The following is a 21,204-nucleotide window of genomic DNA, read 5'->3' as shown; positions in this document are numbered from 1 at the left end:
CATAAACAACAGAGAGGATAGCGATGATATAATATTACTCAACCAAGTCTAGATGACTAAGTCCCTACCCATAGGCTTTGTGAAGACACAGTGCACACTGTTGCTTTGTAGCTTAATCACAGATTGGTGAGTCCCAGGAGAACATAAAGACCCTTGACTTAATGAAATTACTACCGTGTAAATGGAAAAGTGATCCACCAATAAGTTATATGTAGAATATTTACTGAGATCCATTAGTACCATGGGCAAAATAAGCCACAGAAAGGGATAACAATGTACAATAATATGTATAAACTGAAAATAGAGCATAAAAATGACCAACCACATGGGGAACTTGGGGAAATGGAGCAGTAGAGAAATAAGTCTACCTGCACCATTGTAGGATGATATAAGTCTGTCCTGGGAATGGGTTGGAGGGCAATGAATGTAAACGGTAATGAATGAAAAGTAAATTGGTTTGAAAGAGAGATATGCCATTGACAAATAATGCAGAACTTGAGGAGAAATTTGTTGAATTTGTTGGAAGGTGGAGAGTTGTATGGGCCGTGGATGTAGAAACACTAGTTAAGAGACTGATTTTTAAGTATATTAAAGACTTGATATGGTATTGAACCCATTTTGTCTCCAAGGATATCTTTCTGATGACCTTATGACTTAGGCAAATTGGTTAAGCAACCTGAGTTTCAGGATCTTTAAAATTAGAGAAGCCCCTGCCTGTCATCTTTAGATTCTCTTTTAGTCCGAAGAGTTTGAATTCAGCAGATCATATGCAGGTGAGTACAGGCCTCCTCCAAGGATTTCTCAGTTTAGATCAAACTTTTAAACTATATGTTACTATGATGGAGATTTTATTTTCAGTTCTTTTTTGCCTGAAAGTTTATTCTGAGATATCCACAGAAAATGAGAGGAATTTTGTTTTAATCTTATTAATAGTAACTTTTTTGATGGTATCTTAAAAGCCCTTTGAAAATAGAATTTTCCCCATTCTATTCCACTGTTAGAGAAAACTTGTTTTGCAGAGAGACTGTGTAGCTCCTGTCATGTCAGAAGACAAGTGGCATCACAGGAGAACATCACCTATGGCTTCCAAGCACAGCATGAGATTTGGCCCTCTGCTGAGGGCTCATTGCCACTTCTTTTTATAAACATGGCTTATAAGTATTTCTGACTACATGATGACAGTTGAGGCCTGAAGTCATGCCAGTGGTTTGAATACATATAGGACATTATATTTTTAATTTTTTGAATTTATAATCAATTTATGAGTTTGACTTTTATTACATTTCTGCTGTTTTTTTAAATTCACATTAAAGACAAAATACCAACCTCATTCCCACATCACATTTTAGTAGAGAATGTTCAAGATAGTGGACAGAGAACTAGGTTTCACCTGTGTGACCTGGAGCTACTATAAGAAATAAAGCTAAAGGATTACATATTTGTGTCTAAACTAGATGTTTAGGACTTTTCAAAGTGTTTTCTAGAAAAAGCATTAGTTATTTAAGATGTTGCTTCATACTTCTGAGATGCATTTGAGAGTTGCCATGTATCACTAATACATAAACCCAGAGTAACTAAATGAGAGACAAGTGGATAATTGAGAAATAGCAAGTGGACATCTAGAGGTGAATGACATAAATGTCAGTCTACTGGGGTTCTGAAATGAGGACACAAAATTTAGGAAAACCCAGCTTCCTCTTTAGTCCCTTTGGTGATTGTTATAGGCTGTTGTAAGAAGGTTTAACACATCAGGTAGATACACTTTAAGATCTTATTTCCTCATATTCTGTTTCTATTTGACATGTGTGCTGGTCATTTTATTTTTACAACATGTCTGTTCATTTTCTACATACACTTGGAAGACTCCCACTTTCATTTGATTTAAACTCCTTTCAGCTTTAAATTGGTGAAATTATGGTTCACTACAACATTGTCTGCTGCCAAGGCCCTAAATGATTGTTGGACAAAAGTGTCATGGGAGGAAGTCATCATCGCAATCTGAATTTCAGCCTCTTGCTTTTCCAAATGTTTGCAACATTTTTCCAACAATTTCTTTCCCTCTAATCATGTTCTGCTTATAAATGAGATGTTTGCCAAACTACATGAAAAGAGAAATGCTATAAAAATGAAATGACATATTTTGACTTATTTAGGTGGTATCATGACCTATTTATTTTCATTATATTTAAGATGTAATAATGATGTCTTTGATAACGTCAGTTTGAACATATAAAGTTTCAAGCACTCAGTAAAAGAAAGTGATGGTCACTGAATATCTACTATGTGCCTGGAGATTGATTAATATTTATCTTATTACCTGTATCAACAGGATCAGCAAAGTATTATCCATATCCACCTAATTAAGGCTCAGAGACCTCCAGGAGTCTAAGTTACACAATTATAGATATGGATTTGTGATTTGTAGATATAGATGAGATGTTAGATTCAATATTGGAGCACAAATCTGTGGAATTTTCTGAATCCTTGGAATTTATCATGTCATCCAAGACTAGCAACATCAGCATCACCTGGGAGCTTGCTTGTTAGAGATGCAGAAATTGAAATGTCACCCCAGACCAAGCTCAATCAGAATCTTTATTTTAATAAGATCCCCTGATAAATCCTATACACATTAAAGACTAAGAAATATTGATTTGTACAAGACACTTTCAAAGGTATTTTTTTCCCTTTCCTATAACCTGTTTTTTCTTCCCCCTTAGCTGACAGCAAAGATAGTCATGTGGCATATTTAAAATGTTTGTTTCTTATTTTCTCACAAAACAGAGTCGAATAAGACTGCTTCTCAAATACTTTAAACTTTTTCACTTAGTCTCCTCTCAGTTTCTTTCTCCTCTTTATCTGCCAACATCTGAAACAATTTTCTCCAGCAAAAAGACTCCTTTTATCATAAAATGACATGAATATCTGGTGTTACCCTGTTTTGTTGTGAAGAAGGAATATTTATGGTTGATTTATAGATTCTTCACATATTGCTATTTCATTTTCATGTATTTTAAGTAATTTTTTTCATATAGGCCCCTGGAGCATGGTTATTTGTGCATATGTAGCTCTTTTTAAAAAGCACAGCATTCAGGCAGATATTGTGAATGTCTTAGAAATCCTTTTTCATTTGAGTGATTTCTAACTTACAACACTCATTTTCTTTTACAATGAGTATCACACATTTACACCTGAATAACACAATGATAAATTAAAGTTGTTTTAATAGCTTTTCTGGAAAATAAATTTCCAGTTTATTTAAATTCATTAAACAAGTTGACTTTCTACTTTGTCATTACAGATTACTTGATTTTTTAGTGATCACCCTGACATTAATCATTGAACATATATATAATCTTGTAATTTTATGATATCCATATGATATAGATATTAGTTCTTTCATGGATGATATTATGACTCAGTTATGAGTTCTCCGCACAAAGCTTGTGTATGAGACAGTGCAATAAAGTTCATAGGTAGATGATCAGATTATGAGAGCTGTGACCCAATCAGTGGATTATCCATTGATGGATTAACTGAGCAGTCACTATAAGCTGGTAAGATGTGGCTGCAGGAAATAGGTCACTGGGAGCTTGCCTCTGGGATTTATATTTTGTTCCTAGTCAGGGGAGTTTTCTATGCTTCCTGATTGCCATGTGATGAGCTGCCTTCCTCTTCCACACCCTGCTTCCATGATTATCTGCCCCACCTCAGGCCCTGAACTAGAGTTGGTAAGTTGACCATCTATGAACTGAGACCCCTGAAGCCATGAGCTAAAATAAGTTTTTCTTCTGCTACATTGTTCTTGTTGTGGGACTAGTCATAGCAATGAAAAAGACAACTAAAACAGAACCAAGCTCTTTCATCCCCTGCCTCCCCTGCCAAGGGTTGCACTCCTCTGTAGTCTTCCACTGGACTGGCTTTGAAATTCTCAGTTAGGTTGCTTTTGTCTGACTTCATCTTTACTTTAGGGAGAAAACCATGACGATTTATTAAATACACATTTAGAAAAACACTTTTTAGACTGAATTCTACAGTCTTTGGCCACAGAGAAGCTTGAGAAGCAAGATTTCCCCACCCACACCTTAGAAAGATGAAGAGACATCATTACTTCTATCTTTATCTGCCCTGCCCTAGCTGATTGAGATGCATCCCCCCCCCCAACAATTACATAGCTCCTGTAGACCAGGCTTTTTCAAATGTTAACTTATATATGCATTATCTGGGGGTCTTACTGAAATGCAGATTCTGAATCATCAGGTCTGAGCAGGAGAATCTGAGTCATCAGTTTTCATAAGCTCCCAAATGATACTGATATTCCTGACCCTTCACCAGTCTTTTAGAATCAAGGTATCTAAACCTTTGGCCAAACTATTGAAAATTAACAACCCAAATTTAAAGATGAGTGAGGGGTTTTTTTGTTTGCTTTGTTTCTTAAAGCAAATTTAAAGAACAAATTAAATAACGAAGAGGCTTGAGTAAAGAAAACAATACATATTTTGGAATAAACGTTTTACAGAAAATTATAAACTCTTGCATTTTTTTAAATTCTACAAGATGGAAAGTTAGTGGTAGTGCTTCGACCAAATAGACGTAATTGTAGAAAAATATGTATAAAGTAAAAATAAGATCTTTATCTTGTATGAAGACTGAGCATTGCTAAAAATCAAATCAGTGAAACAAAATATAAATTTTAAAAACATACCCAGTATGTAGAAGTGACCAGTCAGAAGAGAAAGCACCAGAAGTATGAATGACAAAAAAAAAACTCAAGGAAATATGGATGATCCTGACAGTAGTTCAACTTGTGATCTTTTTTTTTTTTTGTAGTGTTACAGTGTTACAAACACAATACACATTCAGTGGAAAACATGCTTTGAGCTTTGAATTTTAAACTTGGATCTTTCTTGAGCTAGTGATATGCTGTGATACTCTGGAGATGCCAAGTGGAGGCAATGAGCCTCAGTTCAGGGTGACTCTGTCATGTGTTGAACAATCTATGCTCTAGTGTGTTCTATATGGTTATGCTGTGATATTCACTAGGGTAGATGAATTAAATGTATTTTTGATTTATGATACATTCAATTTATGATTGTCCTAATGGAATGTGAGCTGAATATAAGTTGAAGAGCTTCTGTATGGCAAAAACTGATCCAGGCAAAGATGAATGAGTTAGAATCACCAGATAATCATAACTGAAGAAAATCTTTCAGAACTCTCAAAGATTCTTAGAGAAAGAAGGCTTACCCTAGTCACGAAAAATTCCTTGGTAGAAATTAACATGGAGCCTTTCCCTGATGAGGTTTAAGCCTGAAAGCAAAACTAAGGAGTTTAATGCTGCCAATACAAAAATGGTTTCTTCTAGAAGAGAACTTTCAGGGTAAATTTCTCTTCTGAAATACTCAAAACCAGAAAGCAACAATATATGTAAACATGCATAAAACTGTTAGAAAAATCAAATGTGAACCAAATTTTACATCTTGACATGTTGTTCTTAAGTGCAATAGCAAGAGAAAGACATTTTCAGCTATGCAGAGACTCAAGAAATTTATCAGCAGACATCAGTCACTGAGCCCTGAGCTCATAATACTAAAGGCATAGTGCAGGCTCCTGGAAATGAAACCCTGGAGGATTTTGCTCCATTATTTACAGAGATTAATAAAAACACCAAGCATATTATTCATACCTCTTTTATAAGTCTCAGTACATTGCCTTATGGTGTTACCCTTGCTGGCATGTGAGAACTTCCAACCATAGCATGGTAATCTTGAGGGCAAAGATCTTTTGTTATTCTAGGGTTTTAAGAAACACTTCTACATATTTATTTGCATTATCTGGTATATGTTCTGAAAGTATTTGTTATTTTGTGGGTTTGTGTGTGTGCATGCATATGTGTGTTACTATAAAATTTCCATCCATTCTCCTGCTTTCTGTACTTGATCATATTGTGAACTTTTGTGGAAGAGACCATAAACATCACTAACAAATCAAATTTAGAGATTCTATATTGAAACTATCTTTTTCCAAATCAAATTAAATTTTGAAAGCCACTCTGGATATAGGGGCTTAATGGTATATTTGAAACATGAATTGGAATGTGGATACCCACAAATTTTGTTAAAAAATAGAGCTTGAGACGGATGAAAAAAAATCTCAGCTAGCCTGATAGATGACTCCTCACCCAAGACACACAGTGGCAGGGCTACTGCTTAGAGGCAACAGGTATGTTGTGCTGTTGGCAGTGTTTACTCCTAGGAATGCTCTTCTTTATGTTACCAGTCATTGTCCCCATCATCTGTAGGAGCTAATCAGGATCTCTTTTGATATAATGTGTAGAATAACTGAATTGCAATAGAGGAAAACTCTTTCGGCACTATGACTCATAACTAAGTAGTATTCAATTAAATCAATGCACAACATTACAAACAGGTCTTTTCATTGACCACTATTCGTCTATATTGTGATATTAACTTTGATAAACGTACTAATTCATAGACTAATGGACTCCACTTATACTAAAATACAGAAAAAATATAGACAATCATTAATCCATATTAAAGAGGTCGAAAAAAGCATATAGAGATTTGTCTAGGAGGCAACATAAATGATATTAATTACTATCATTATTAGTAAGTGATCATATTCATTCTAAAACCCAGAAACCACATGGAGCATATTTTTTTCAATTTTCAATTCATATTAAAAATAGTGCACATATATTTCTTTATGGTTTACCAAGAGCTTTGTTATATCACCCCATATCATTCTCAGCAATAAGATTTTGATCATGCAGAACACTGTTGAACATCTTCATAGCTGACAGTGTGCTCAGCACTTTGTGAAGTTCATCTTCATAACTTGTGGTGTGGGGTCTGGAAGAGGAAGAAAATGTGGCACAAAAGACTTATATAAATTCCTAGAGATCACAGAGTTAATAAGTGCTGGAATGAATGCCCAAACCCACCCTACTCATCTGTTTGTATAAAAATATTTTTATCAACATTGCTCTGAAGTTAGGTGTTGTAGTTAACAATATTCCCATGGTTAATTAAACATCTTGCAAAGCCCACCTTGATCTTGGGTTATGTCATATTGTCCTTGGCATATTTTTTTCTGTATATATTTTTCTTTATTCATCTTTTGAAGGACACCTAGATTGGCTCCATAGCTTGGCTATTGTGAATTGTGCTGCTATAAACATTGACATGGCTGCATCATTATAGTATGCTGGTTTTAAACGTTTTGCATATATACCAAGGAGTTGGGTACCTGGGCCATGTGGTGGTCCAATTCCTAGTTTTTGCAGGAATCTTCATATGCTTTTCAGAATGGTTGTTCTTATTTGAAGTCCCACCAATAATGTATAAGGGTACCTCTTTTCCCCAAATCTTTGCCAACATCTCTTGTTATTCTTATTCTTGATAATTGCTATTCTGACTGGAAAGAGATGAGATCAGAATGTAGTTTTAATTTGCATTTCCCTAATTTCTAGAGATTACTATATAAATATTACCACAGTGACTCTCACTATCATGTACATCTCTAAGGCACTAATTAAAACTTCTTCCTTCCTCATCTTTTGGGTTTTATACTTGTTCCTATGAGGCTAGAACTCTATTCTTTCCTTTTCTGATGTCAAGCTTGAGGACTCCATTCCCTTTACCCCCAAATCTCACCATTCTTCTAGAAACATGTAGACCCATGTAGTATCTTTGTTACCAGTTCTGAGAATTTCTATATTGTGTTGCCACATAGCTAGGAACTGTCTTCAGTGAGAATTCTATTGAACAATTAGTGTTTTCCTAAGTGAAAATATACTTCTCTACTAAACAAAAGAGATTTATAAGTTTGGGTTTTAAATAAAAAGTGTCATTTTCTACACTGATGAAAAATTACACCATTCTGGGTCTTGCATTGTGTATGTTTATCTTCCCTTTAATTTAACAATTCTAAAGTTCTTCTAAGTAATAGACACTCCTGGATCATGAAGGTCCTTAGAACATTTGTTTCCTAGATTTTTTTCTGTTTTCTCCTCTTATTGGATCTGTCCCAAGCTACAAATTTCAATAAGCAAAATTACCATTTAATAGCTGAGAAAAAAGAAACCAAACAATATTTAATAATTTTTTTGGAAATCAAGTGGTGTTTGAACTAGGAGTAAAGCCCCACTAACACTGAGCTAGAGACTAAATCCATGATAAAGTAGTTTTTTCCTATATTTTAATTCTGAAATATATAAATGTTCATTTCTTATTTTTCTGCCCTTTTTTTCTTTTTGATGCTTGAGTCATTAGTTTTTCATCTTTACTATAGAAAATTTCCCCCTCTTTTAACTTTATTCCTGAAAATGATTTTCAAATTGTTCCAAGTTCGATTCAATTAAATCTGTACTCAGCTTGTCCTTAAGAAGAATGAAGATGGATGACCCATACCACCAGCTAAAATGCGTTAAATGATGAAAAGAGTACTCTTGGTAAGGAGGTTGGTCATGATGGCACACAAGGAGTCCAGTGCACCATCACTCAAGGAGGCTGTTTCACTTGTGCTTCAAGCATGAACTGACTTTCCATCTCCATTGAAGGATCTTTAAATCAATCCCCTTACCTTTTCTCTATAGCAGCTTCCAGAGGGTGCTCTGCTGGAAGTGGAACATAGCTGATCCTTACAGCCCCAGATTGGTCAGGTTAGGAAGATAGAGCTGGTTAACATGCAATGAGCAAGGGGTACTTATGAGGAATGATTGGATTGTGAAAGAGATAAGCTTACTTCACAAGAGGCAGACAGGAGGCCTGTGTAGTAGAAGCCAGATGGGAAGGGATGGACCCTGTTGCAGTCTTTAGGATATGTGGGCCATGGCTGTTCCATAGCTTCTGTTTAAGAAAGGCCAGAATCTTACTTTAAATCTCTCCTTGAATTTTCATGTATCTTTTATGTATGTCTTGTATTTTATAGGAAGACTTTGAGTTATTTTCTCTGCATAAAGCTCCAAATTAAAATCCTTAAACTCTACTTATGTGCAAGTTCATGGGTCAGACAGATCTGAGTTACCCCTGGGTTGCTGCTTCTCATCAAGGTAGAAGCAACCACATAACATCATCTACTCTCTATCCCACCCCACCTCATCCAAACTTGCCCTGACCCACTTGCCATTTATAAAATCAAAGTTCTCTCCGACATACTTGGGGCTCTACATATGGAACAAATCTGATTGTTTATGCAGCTTTTTTCTGAAATTTGATTCCTGCTTTGCATTGTCCTGTTCTAACCACATGCTATTTACTTGGAAAACAAAACTAGATATAATTCAATGATTATTTGAAATCCTAACTCATCATCATAATACCTTCATAAATGTTTTAAGGAGCATAAGGAATGTTTTGTAATCGGGATCATTCATACTCAAAGTTTTTAAGATCTGTCATGTTTGAAGCATACCAGCTTATTCATTTTACTCTTTCATCAGATCATATTGAGTGCTGATCCCAAGAGAGGCACGAATGCCAAGTATAATGTAGGTACAATGTAACCTTGTGCCAATGATTCTATCCTTTCTGATCCTTCATCCCCTTAGGGGTAAAATGAAGGAAACATTATCTATTATAGTATAATAATTACAGTAAAATATAATATTTATCCAAGGTTCTTATGAGTACTTAATGAGGTGATTTAATTGATGAGACAACCTAAGCAAAGGAATTTTGCAAACCTTAAAGCAAGTGTTATAACTTTTGCTGTTTATCCTAATAATTAAATGTATTTTATTCTAGGTCCAGGGCTGAGTTCTATAGGACAAATATAGTTTTGTTAAGACATCGTTGTGAGCTTATATACTTAGCATCCAGTGCAATGATGGATTTAGAAAATAGAAAGTAGCATTGAAAGGGAATCCCCATGACTAAATTTGAGTACTCTGATCAGCATATGCAAGGATTACCAAAAAGCACCATACAGGGACCAAGAGCAGGGGGATTTGGCAGAGGCAGCAGAGCCCTGTAGAACTACATTAGAGAGGGACTGACAAGATTGAACTTGAAGAGATTGAAAAACTCAGTGGATGGAGATGAGAGTACTCAAGAATACATGAAGGGCAGGATGGCTTTTGAGAATAGTAAGGTGAGTGATGAGGATAACAACTGAAATTATAGAGCACTTTGAATAGGAGGAGAAAAGAACAGAACTGTTCTTCTTCGAAGAGTTGATGACACATATATGAACAAGTTAGAAACTTGATTTATCAATTACTGTTTTCTAATATGAACAAATTATTTATTATAAGGCTCAGCTCTTTCATCTATAAACTGTCATATCACTGTGAGGATGAAATGAAATAAATACATGATAGTGTCTGGCATCTCTTAGATTTTTAAACACACGTTAGCTATTCATTTACTTTCCCTTCTCTTCACGTTTGCCCTTAGAGTAGAAATGCTCTATGATTATCTCTCCGCACATTTGTAACTCAGATATCTCTTATCTGCTTCCAGCAGAATCTGAGCCTCCAAATTATTGTTCTCCAGGCTTGTCTAGCAAGCCATCTAGATAAACTCCTCTTAAACTTAAGTGCATACCTTGAACTTTTTCTTAATCTATTGAAATTGCTTCTTTATATCAATACCCCTTTGAACACTTGAAATTATATCAATGACATGCAGGATAGAAAACACAGCTTGGTTAAGTATCCTCTGCCATCCATTGGCTTTTATCTATGTATTATAAGAAATGAGTGGTCTCTGAATGTTTATGGTTCCAGACTCAATTTCATTTTATTAAGCATTTCAGGCTATCAACTGTCTGCATACATTTCTTTCTGCTAAATATAAGGTGACCTTTCTTTTAATCTTTCTCTGTGGTTCCACATTAGAGAACAGATAATATGGTAAAAGAAGAGGAGTCTTATCTTGCTTCAATTTAGCTTTGTATCAATTTTTCCAGCTATAACATCAAAACAAATTAAAAAAATTTTAGTACATGTGAAGAATAAGAGCAATTTTAAAAAAATTTAAAACATTGAAAATCAATCTATTTATATAGTCACAAAGTACCTCTGCAAAAATACTTAAAAAATATTATATGTCACTGAATACTAGGACTCATTATTTTTTTGGTTAGCATTGATGCTGGTTTTTTTCCCTATATTTCTTCTGAACCATGGGGATCAGAAGGATGTAAAGATAGAGAATATATAAACCTATAGAAGATTTTCTCCCCAAAGGCCATAGTCAATACAACTGAGTCATTTTTGGAATCTATTAGAAGAATGCCAGGATTATGCTGCCTTCTGTTTTATCTGCCCTATTTTCTCTTATTTTAGCCTTTGAAAGAATTCAACGCAATGTTTTCTGCCTCACATAACTATACAGATTTTATTTTTTACTGCTTATTATATTTTTCATTTGCAAGATTTCCAGTGGGTACATCTGCACAACCACCAAAAGTTTTGCTTCATGAATAAACTATCCTCAATTACTATTAATAGAATTTCTTTTATTATTGTTCTTAAGTATAGTTTTTACCACTATATTCTGAGATTTTTTTTATGTTAGTATGCTCATTTTTCTGTAATTTTTGGTTACTTTTCCATGTTAATACTACTCCCATTTTTCTTGGATTATGATTTTTAAGCTTCTGTTTGCATTTAGTATTACCTTAAAATATTTTGCTGACTTTATAAATTTACCTCAATGCACTAATTTTTCTAAATCCAGACCTCACTTCATTTTGCAGTTTAAATTCTTATGTTGCACTGTCCAGCAGGTTTTTGGTGAAGGTGTCAGTTTATCATTTGCCTGTTTCATCAATTTGAAGTATCCCTCAGCCTCCTATGGCTACTTCATAGCCTCTTTGCTCCAAATTTATCTTTCCTATGTGTAAGCAACATAACGCCCTTTCTCAATTCCCCTCATTATCATTTTCAGACTTTGATAGAGATAGAAACAAAATTGGTACTATAGATTTTTTTTCCTTCTTTTTGGTTAGCGTTGATGCTGATTTTTTTCCCCTATATTTCTTCTGAACCATGGGAATCAGAAGGATGTAAAGATAGAGAATATATAAACCTATAGAAGATTTTCTCCCCAAAGGCCATTTGCTCAGAGCCTAGATATTAGAGTCTAGAGCACCTCCCTCATCCCTCTGGACACTTGCTTACTTCTTAGGGGGAGAACTTTTCCTCAAGAGAGGATTAGAGGATGTGTTGACAAGTCAGAGTGAAAGATAAGGTCTCTTTCCACAGGGTCAGGGTGAGTCACTGCAGGTATGCCAGTGACTCCTCTCTACATTCTGAAACCTTTAAATTTTGGAGTTTCTCTTCTGTGGTGTGACCCGCCCCTGCATGTAAAGGTAACATCTGGATCTCTCAGTACATTGCGCCATGGTAGATAAGGTATCTAGTACTTATAGTATTTATATAAATACATAACACATTTCTATAAATATATAACACAGTTTGAGTTTACTTTGTGATCATGCCCATAGGGCAATATCTTAGACCCTTTAAAGTTTAGGTCTAAAACTGGATGGCTTTATTTTATACAACTATTTGTATGTACAGTAAAATACAAATAAAATTTACCATTTCAACCATTTTCAGTGTGCAGTTCCATACATTGAATATGTTCACAATGTTTTGCAACCATCACACTACATAGTTCCAGAAAGTAGAACATTTTTTATCACCCCCAAAACCCCCACACCCCATAAACCATCACTATATATTAAAGGTCACAGTATCAAACATGATGCCCATGGGTCAGCTAGCAATCTTAAATAAGATTACCTGATCAATGCTACGTTATATCATTTCCAGAAAAAAAATACAAGTCAAATTTACTGTGTAGTTAGCCCTTGTTTGACTCCTGTGCCTTCTTCTGTAACTGGAATACTGTCATATTATTCTAACTTTCAAAGGAAGCTTTGTTATCTAAAATTTCGACTATAACATTCTTTCTGGGGAAGTTATTTTGTATTTTTTTATAATAGGTCATCTTTAAATTACCTTCTCCTGTCAGTCTTTTAGGTCAGAGAAGCCCGAATGGAAAAATCATAAGAGATTAAAGGACCCTTTATATCCTCTTCTGCCATCCCCTTGCATCTTTACTTTTGGTCTCCATTCTGTACCCTCAAGAACCACTGAATTAAAAGCACCTCCTGGTGGGTCTTGGGTTGTAGCTCAGTGGTAAAGCATTTGGCTAGCATGTGTGAGGCACTGGGTTCAATTCCTAGCACTACATATAAATAAATAAAATAAAGGTCCACTGACAAGTAAAATATATTAAAAATCAAATACATCCTGGGAACCTGAAATCACCATCACCTTGATCTTGCACAATGGTGAAAGGAGTCCTGAATGTTCTAAAAGATTATGGAGTATATACAGCTCTATATACACATGTGAATGAAAAGAACTCTAAAAAAGCACACAGTACTTGATTTTTCACTCACTCATTTATCTTATTCTTTCCATTAGCAACCAAAGGCAGTTAACTGTCCTGTTCACCAAGTCTTTTTCCTTCTCCTTTTTTAAAACAGTCCTGATGATTGAACCCATGGCCTTGTGCATACTAAACAAGCATTTCACCAATGAACTACATCTCCAGCCCCCTATTATTTTGAGAAAAAAGGTCTTGTTAAGCTGCCCAGATAAACCTCAAACTTGCAATTTTCTCCCTCAGTCTCCTGAGTACCTGGGATTACAGGCATAGTGCTGTGATACATTTAAACCCATCTATACTGTTGCCAGAGTTTTATTTTCCAACTATAAATAGTCTCGTGTTTTTTCCATTAGGTCCCATGAACATTTTTCACTTGGTGAAAAACACCTAATAGTTATCCTCTTAACAGGATCTATAAAACTGAAAATCTGTCCTCTCATTCAGGTACTTCCAAGCAAATTTACATTGGAACTTTTGTCAAATTACAAACTCAGTGCTTATTTAGAATGTCACATGGTTGCAGAGGATGCATGTGAGAAGAATTATTCTTTGTTATAAATATCCAGAAAGTTGACATTGTAGGTGTCTAATGGCTAAATAGAGGCATCCAGTGCTCACCTGTTCCTCCACAAAGAGCTAAAACAACAGATATGTGGCTGCATTTTGAGATAAGTGACCATCAGAACCCTGGAAATCGGTAAGATAGAAACTGGAACCTCGAAACATCCAGAAAGCTGGGACATTAACATAATCAGAAACAAAATATCTTGACACTTTCCATCTGAATCCAAAACCTGGGGAGAGGAAGTCTTCCCTCTATAGAGGTAAGGGTGAGAGTTCAAGTGTGGATGTTGGCAATCCTAGCTATTGGGAAGTTCCACAATTCTCATTGGTTTGCAGCCCACTTAAATAAGTAACTCCACACAGCAGCCTTGCTTCAGAAATGATTTTACATTATCCCTCAGCAAACTACCAAGTGCTATAGCTGGGAGCCATCTTGAGAAGGGAACTATTACTTGAACTCAGATTGCTCTAGTGGGTGAAAACCCTTGCATGTTGCATGTCTGGGATGCATTCTATTTCACTAGCTCAGCTTTAGCTACCTCAGAAACCAAAGTTGGCTCAGTGGTGTAACATGATGGGAGCCCTGTGGAGGGTAGGGGTTGTAATAAAAAGGGGAATGGAGGGCACTGACCTCAGTAATTGAGATATCAGGGAGTTTGCTCTCTAAGTCTAGGGCATGGCCAGTCATGTATAGATTTACTCCAATGCCAGAACTGAAGGCATTCTCCCACATGTTCCTGCTACTCCTCCACATCAGTGCCACACACAGGTGACTGTCACTAACAAGATGGGGGAAAATTCTAGTTCCATTTCTCCACCTGTAGGGGTGTGCAACCCCATGATCCCCAGCTGTTGCCCCCAATCCAAGAGCGTATGACCTAATTCAGTCCAGAGAGAAACTTTGTCTGGTTTTGTCTGTGTCCAGCTCTTTCTTCCTTCTTGGAAAGCCCTATAGCTCAGAGAGTTGTGGGGAGAAAAGCATCAGCTGTCACACTATATCTAGGTTCCCACAGCTGCAAATCCAAGATCCTACTTCTTGAAAGGCACTCTCACAGTAATAGGAAGAAGGAATGTCACAGTTTCTCCTGTCACTACACCTACCTGGGTCCCACTGTTTACCTTGTCTGACCATGCTCTGCTGTCAGAACTGGGTGTGAATGCCACAGAGTGGGTGCTGTGGTTTTTGCCATCACTTCTCCCTGAAAAGCTCTGGATCCTGCACCATTATTTGTTTAGAGGACAAGGGCTTCAGGCTTCTCACCACCATTAATGTAACCAGTACTAGAAATCTTTACAAGTAACAAACCCAACATCAACAGTGTCTGAGGAAACTGCAAGGAGGGAAGCAATGCTCCCACTGAGAGAGTAGCCACACAATATACAACCCACACACTCTGCTACCTATACCACACCTACCTGAACTGCTAGAATGTCCTCACTCTTGCAGACAGTGGACCTCTTCAATTCTCACACATTATACACTGTGTCCAAAGAACTTATAAGGAGATTATATTATGGTGTTCATCTGGTAATAAAGTGAATATTGCATGTAGCCCAATATTCCAAGACACATCTTCTGGAGAAACAACTCATTAAGAAGGTTATCCCATAAAAGTGGTAGAGCTCTCTGATCCACCAGATGAGCAAATCTCAAAGTAGTCACACAAGACATCTGAGATATGACATCTCAAAAAATTCAAAATTGTATGAGAAGTGACATTACAAAAAATCCAAAATTTTATGAGATTTGATATCTCAAAAAACTCAAAATTTTCTAGTAAGAGATTTTTTAAAAATCAAGATTGATGAAATATTTGACAAAGAATTCCAAATGAATTATCTTTTTTAAAGGTCAGTAAGATTGAAGAGTATACAGATGAATACTAAATTAATTAGGAAAACAATGCAAGATATGAATGAGAAATTTAACCAAAAAATTTTTGAAAAAGAACTAAACAAATTTTGAAAGTGAATAATTTAATATGTCAATCAAAACATTCAGTTGAAAACATCAAGAACAGACTAAATGAAGTAGTAAAAATATTTCAATAAGAAAATTGGTCTTTTGAAATATTCCATTCTCAAAGAATAAAAGACAAAGAAGAGAAACTTCAGAATCTTTAGGGTACAACTTAATGAACAAATATCCACATAATTGGAATATATAAAGGTGAGGAGGTAAAGGTTAAAGGCATGGAAAACCTATTCAATGAAATAATATCAGAAAATATCTCTAATTTTAGGAAAGACAAGGACATCCATGTACAGAAAGCTTGTTAAACTTCAAATAGAGAAGACCAGAAAAGACTTTCACCACTGCATATTATATCCAAATTTCATAAGCATAGAACAACAACAACAACACTTCTAAAATCTGCAAGAGAAAGCAAGCATGAAGTTTAAGGGCAATGCCATTTGAATGATGGCAGATTTCTCAGACAAAACTCTACAGGCCAGGATGTAATGGACCGATGTATTTCAAGTGCTAAAAGAAAACATATGTGACCATGAATACTATTCCCACTACAGTTATCCTTCAGAAATGAAAATGAAATAAAGACATTCTAAGATAAGCCATCATGACCAATCTTATGGAAGATACTTTAGTGACTCCTACACTCAAGTGGAAAAATGTTAACTACCACTATGATAGCATGTGAATAAACCCAACTATAAGAGTAGGTACATCAAAGAGAAATAGAAAAGGAAATATTATCAATACAGTAAACCATCAAACCACAAAGATGAATAAAAAGGAAAGAATAAGATATTCAAAATGACTAAGAAAGTCAATGATAATAACTATGAATGTAAATAAAATACATTCTCCAATTAAAAGCCACAGACCAGCTGAAAGGATTAAAACTTTTTTTAAAATTAAAAAAGACCCACAAACATGCCATCAACAAGAAACTGGCTTCATTAGTAAACACCCAGAGACCAAATTCAGGGGATATGAAATGGTATGCCAGGCAAATGGAAGCAGGAGTAGCTATACTTATTTATTTCTAAAAAAATAGTAGATTTTAAGATAAAAACTAAGAAGAGGCAAAATAAATAATATGTAGGTACATAATGGCAGAGCACACAAGTTTGTATAAAAAACCCTATTAGACCTAAAGGGAGAGACAGACTCTAAGACAATAAAAAAATCTGAGATAAAAAAGTTTATAAAGGAGGAACAGTTGATTTTAGATGGTGATTTCAGATCCCTGGTAAGTTGGTTCCATTGTTTCTTGGCCCGTGGTGAGGGCAAAACTACACACTTTATGGTGGCCAGGAAGCAGAGAGAAGGAAGGGACGAGGGTCCCAGTATTCTCTTCAGGGGCACATATCAACAATCTAACTTCTTTCCACCAGCCTCCACCTCTGATGGAGGCATGCATGATCTTTCAATTGTGTCATAATCTGGTGACTAAGCCTTAAACACATAGCTTTGAGGGACATTTAGGATTCAAACCTTAATAGTAGATGGTTTCAATACCTACTGTCCACAATGGACATATCAAGACCAAAAAGAAAAAAAAAAGAAAAAGAAAATCAGAGTCAAACTATGCAACAGATTAAATAGAGTTAATAGAAATTTACAGAATATTCCATCCAAGAGCTACAAAACACAATCATTTCATCAATATATGGAAATTCCTCTAGATACCCCATAATTAGCCCATAAAAAATGTCTGAAAAAACTGAAAAAAACTAAACTCTCATATTTTTTTTACTGATAAAAATGGAATCAAACTAGAAGTCAACAAGAGAAATTTCAGAAATTATACAAATATATGGACACTGTAAAACACAATTTTGAATGAGCAGTAGTCCAGTGAGGTTGTCAGAAGAAAAATTAAAACATCTGAAACAAATGAGAATGCAGGGGCTGGCGATATAGCTCAGTTGGTAGAGTGATTACCTCGTATGCACAAGGCCATGGGTTCAATCCCCAGTACCACACACACAAAAAAATTAAAAAATGGAAACTATGGGTCTGGAGTTATGACTCAGTAGTAGAGTGCTCGCTCATCTTGCATGTGCAAGGCCCTAGGTTCGATCCTCAGCACCACATAAAAATTATTGTGTACAACCACAAAAAAATAAATATTAAAAAAGGAAACCTACTAAAACCTGTGGAATGCACTAATAGCTCTTCTAAAAGGGAAGTTCATAACACTGAGTGTCTACAACAACAATAACAACAATAAAACATATTTCAAATTAAAAAACCTAATGATACATCTCAGGGTATATAAAAATCAAGAACAAACCAAACTCCAAATTAGTAAAAGAAACAAAAATAAGGCAGAAAAAAATAAAATAGAGACCAAAATAATGCAAAAGATCAATGAAATAAAGAATTGATTCATTGAATATGTAAAACTCTCAAACTGTTAGCTAAACTATTCAAGGGGGGAAATACCCAAATAAAACCAGAGTTGAAACAGGAAACACTACAAATCACACAACAGAAACACAAAGTACCTGTAGGGATTATGATGAAAATATTTATGGCAACGAATTTTCAAACCTAGAAGAAATGGATAATTTTCTACATGCATGAGACCTACCATAATTGAAACAAAAATATGAGACTGGAACAGTAGTAATAAAAATCTTCCAACAAAGAAAGAGCTTAGGACTGGATGGCTTTGTTGCTACGTTTTACCAAATATTTAATGTACTAAAGCCAAATGTTTTCACACTATTCCATAGAATTGGAAGTCACAGAACCATTCCAAACTCATTCTGTGAAGCCAAAATTACATTATTACCAAAATAAGACAAGTACAGAAAAAAGAAAATAAGAAAGCAATATCCCTGATAAACATGCAAAATTCTTCAACAAAATATTAGAAAATCATATTTAACCATATATCAAAAATAGTACACACAATAATCAAATTGGTATTTCATTCCAGGGATGCAAGGATCCTTTAACATATGTAAATCAATAAGTGTAATACATCACATAAATGCAATGAAAACAAAAATCATATGATCATGTCAATAGAGGCAGAAAAACCATTTGATAAATTTCATCATTCCTTCATTTTAAAGGCCCTCAATAAATTTGGTATAAAAGAATCACATCTCAGCATAATAAAGGGTATATATGGCAAAACCATAACCAACATCATACTCAACTAAAAATAGAATTACTATATGAGTCAGCTATTCCCACTTCTACATACATATCCAAAGGAAATGAAATCGGCATACAGAAGAGAAATGTGCACCTGTGTGTTTATTTCAACACATTCACAATAATTAAGATATGGAATAAGCCTAGGTGCCTATCAACAGATGAAGGGATTAAAAAATACATGTATACAATGGAGTACTATCCAGCCATAAGAATATAATTCCATTATTTACAAGAAAAATGATGGAACTGGAAGTCAGTTCATGCCTTATGAATGAATGGAAATATTACCTGAATCCCATTAACATGTATAATTATTGGATTAAAACAAAGTTGCCATATTATTCTACATAAAACTTATCCAAAGTAAATGAAATGCAATTCCAAATGAAGACCTATCCAAATACTATGGAGATGTATATACAAACACATACATAATATAGTATAAAGGATATTGATTCCAAGAATATAAAAATATATATTATCTCATAGTTAACAGGTTCTTTATGTGTCTCAACCTATATTATATCACAATATAATTTCTATGTTATATTTAATAATAAATTTGTTTCAATTTCACTAGTGCTTCACTAGTACTTCTGGGGAGGGCTGGTATATCACCTTGGGTCAGTTCCATTAGATCAGTACTGCCTTATTGACCTGCTTTATTTGAAGGACTGTGATAGTGTTTTAGCAGTGAACATCAAGGATGTAGAAGAGCGACATTTTGAATGTTTGTTGTCCCTAGTTATCTTTTATTTTGTAAATTCTTTGAAATTAGAAAGTCTTTTATGTTCTACTCTCAGCATCTGGAGGCCACATAGTGTGGGTTCTGACTGCTTGGTATGTTCGGTTGAATGGATGATTAAATAGGATAGATGAATAGCATGGCAAATCAGTAAGAGTGCCTCTTGTAATCAGGAATTATTTTCTTGGTTATATATGAAATTAAACAAGCAAATGAAGCAGAATTAATGTAATCTTGAGGTGCTCAAACTGTAGAACCCTGATTCTATTACTTACTAAGCAGGCATCTGGGTTACCCTTATTGAGGGCTTCTTCAAACCCTTGCTAGTAGATTTTGGGGGAGGTTGGCAATTTATATTTCTAGCAGGTCTCCAGGTGCAGCAGCTGCTGCTGTTCTGAAGACCACAGTGTGAGAATCACTGATGTAATCAGAGCATCCACAGATGAGTTAGATACAAGGACATCTGGATCCAGGAGGTCATATTATTTCATGAAAACACAATTTTGCTTCCTTTTATCTTTTAACTTTGCTTTCCTCTGCAGTAAACTTCTCTTCAGGCAAAGACCGCTGGAAGCAGCTCAGCTCGTACAATCTTTATAGGTATGCATCTCAGAGGAGAAGGAGGTCTCCTTGATAAAGGTTTAAGCTAAATCCTAGGAATGATTCTGATTTTTTATGCTCAGATAATGTAGCCACACCATGTGATTGAATCTCAGTTAGATGAAACAGCAGTACTTCACTAGAAAATTAAATGCTGTTGGACAAAATTTATCCTTTGCCCATCTTTTGAAATTGAGCTCAAAGGCACTGTGTGGGGCTACAGTCCTTACCATGTATGTTACTGGTAGCTTCAACTGAGTTCTTTTTCCCAGCCCAGAGCTTCCTACCATTTTTCACTTACTCCCCCGCCCCCCGTTTTTTTTTTTCCTAAATGAGTCCGAAAGAGTTCAAATATTTCACGAGAGAAATCCGTCATAATAAGATCTAAATAGAAAGACATTCATTAGAAACACTTTAAATAATTTTAGTCAAATTAAAATAAGGAATATAAAAAATTCATTCAACTTTCCAGAACCAGGATGGTACAGATAAATGCTGTCAAAGTAGTTAATAGAAATGATATTAAAGTGCTTTGCTTCCTTGTAGAAAAATTAATAAGTGAGAACACAATAGGAACATTTATATTTTATGGACCAAGGGTTACTTTCAAAGAAATGTGTTAAATACATTGCTATAATTATTATAAGGCAGTCCACCATTTATCTCAAGATGGATTCGAAATGTCCCCCTTCCTTGTAATTATACCTGATGCACCAGGAATGGAT

At 35.1% G+C, this 21,204-nt stretch overlaps 1 long non-coding RNA gene and 1 pseudogene across 2 annotated transcripts in view; both read left to right on the top strand.

Annotated features, from left to right (window-relative positions):
• LOC120885895 (small ribosomal subunit protein uS5m-like) overlaps positions 1-21,204 on the top strand; it is a 439,518-nt pseudogene that overhangs the window by 117,909 nt on the left and 300,405 nt on the right. The window lies entirely within an intron of this gene.
• Positions 3,541-21,204, top strand: part of LOC110597406 (uncharacterized) — a 37,929-nt gene continuing 20,265 nt past the window's right edge. Inside the window, exon 1 of the long non-coding RNA XR_013427983.1 lies at positions 3,541-3,731. This is a non-coding gene — a long non-coding RNA (uncharacterized LOC110597406). The remainder of the gene's footprint in view (positions 3,732-21,204) is intronic.

This window comes from Ictidomys tridecemlineatus, chromosome 11, assembly GCF_052094955.1.
Source record: "Ictidomys tridecemlineatus isolate mIctTri1 chromosome 11, mIctTri1.hap1, whole genome shotgun sequence".
In the NCBI taxonomy this organism is placed as follows: domain Eukaryota; kingdom Metazoa; phylum Chordata; class Mammalia; order Rodentia; family Sciuridae; genus Ictidomys; species Ictidomys tridecemlineatus.
The sequence above is the reverse complement of the archived record's forward strand: the minus strand, read 5'-3'. Positions and strand labels throughout refer to the sequence as shown.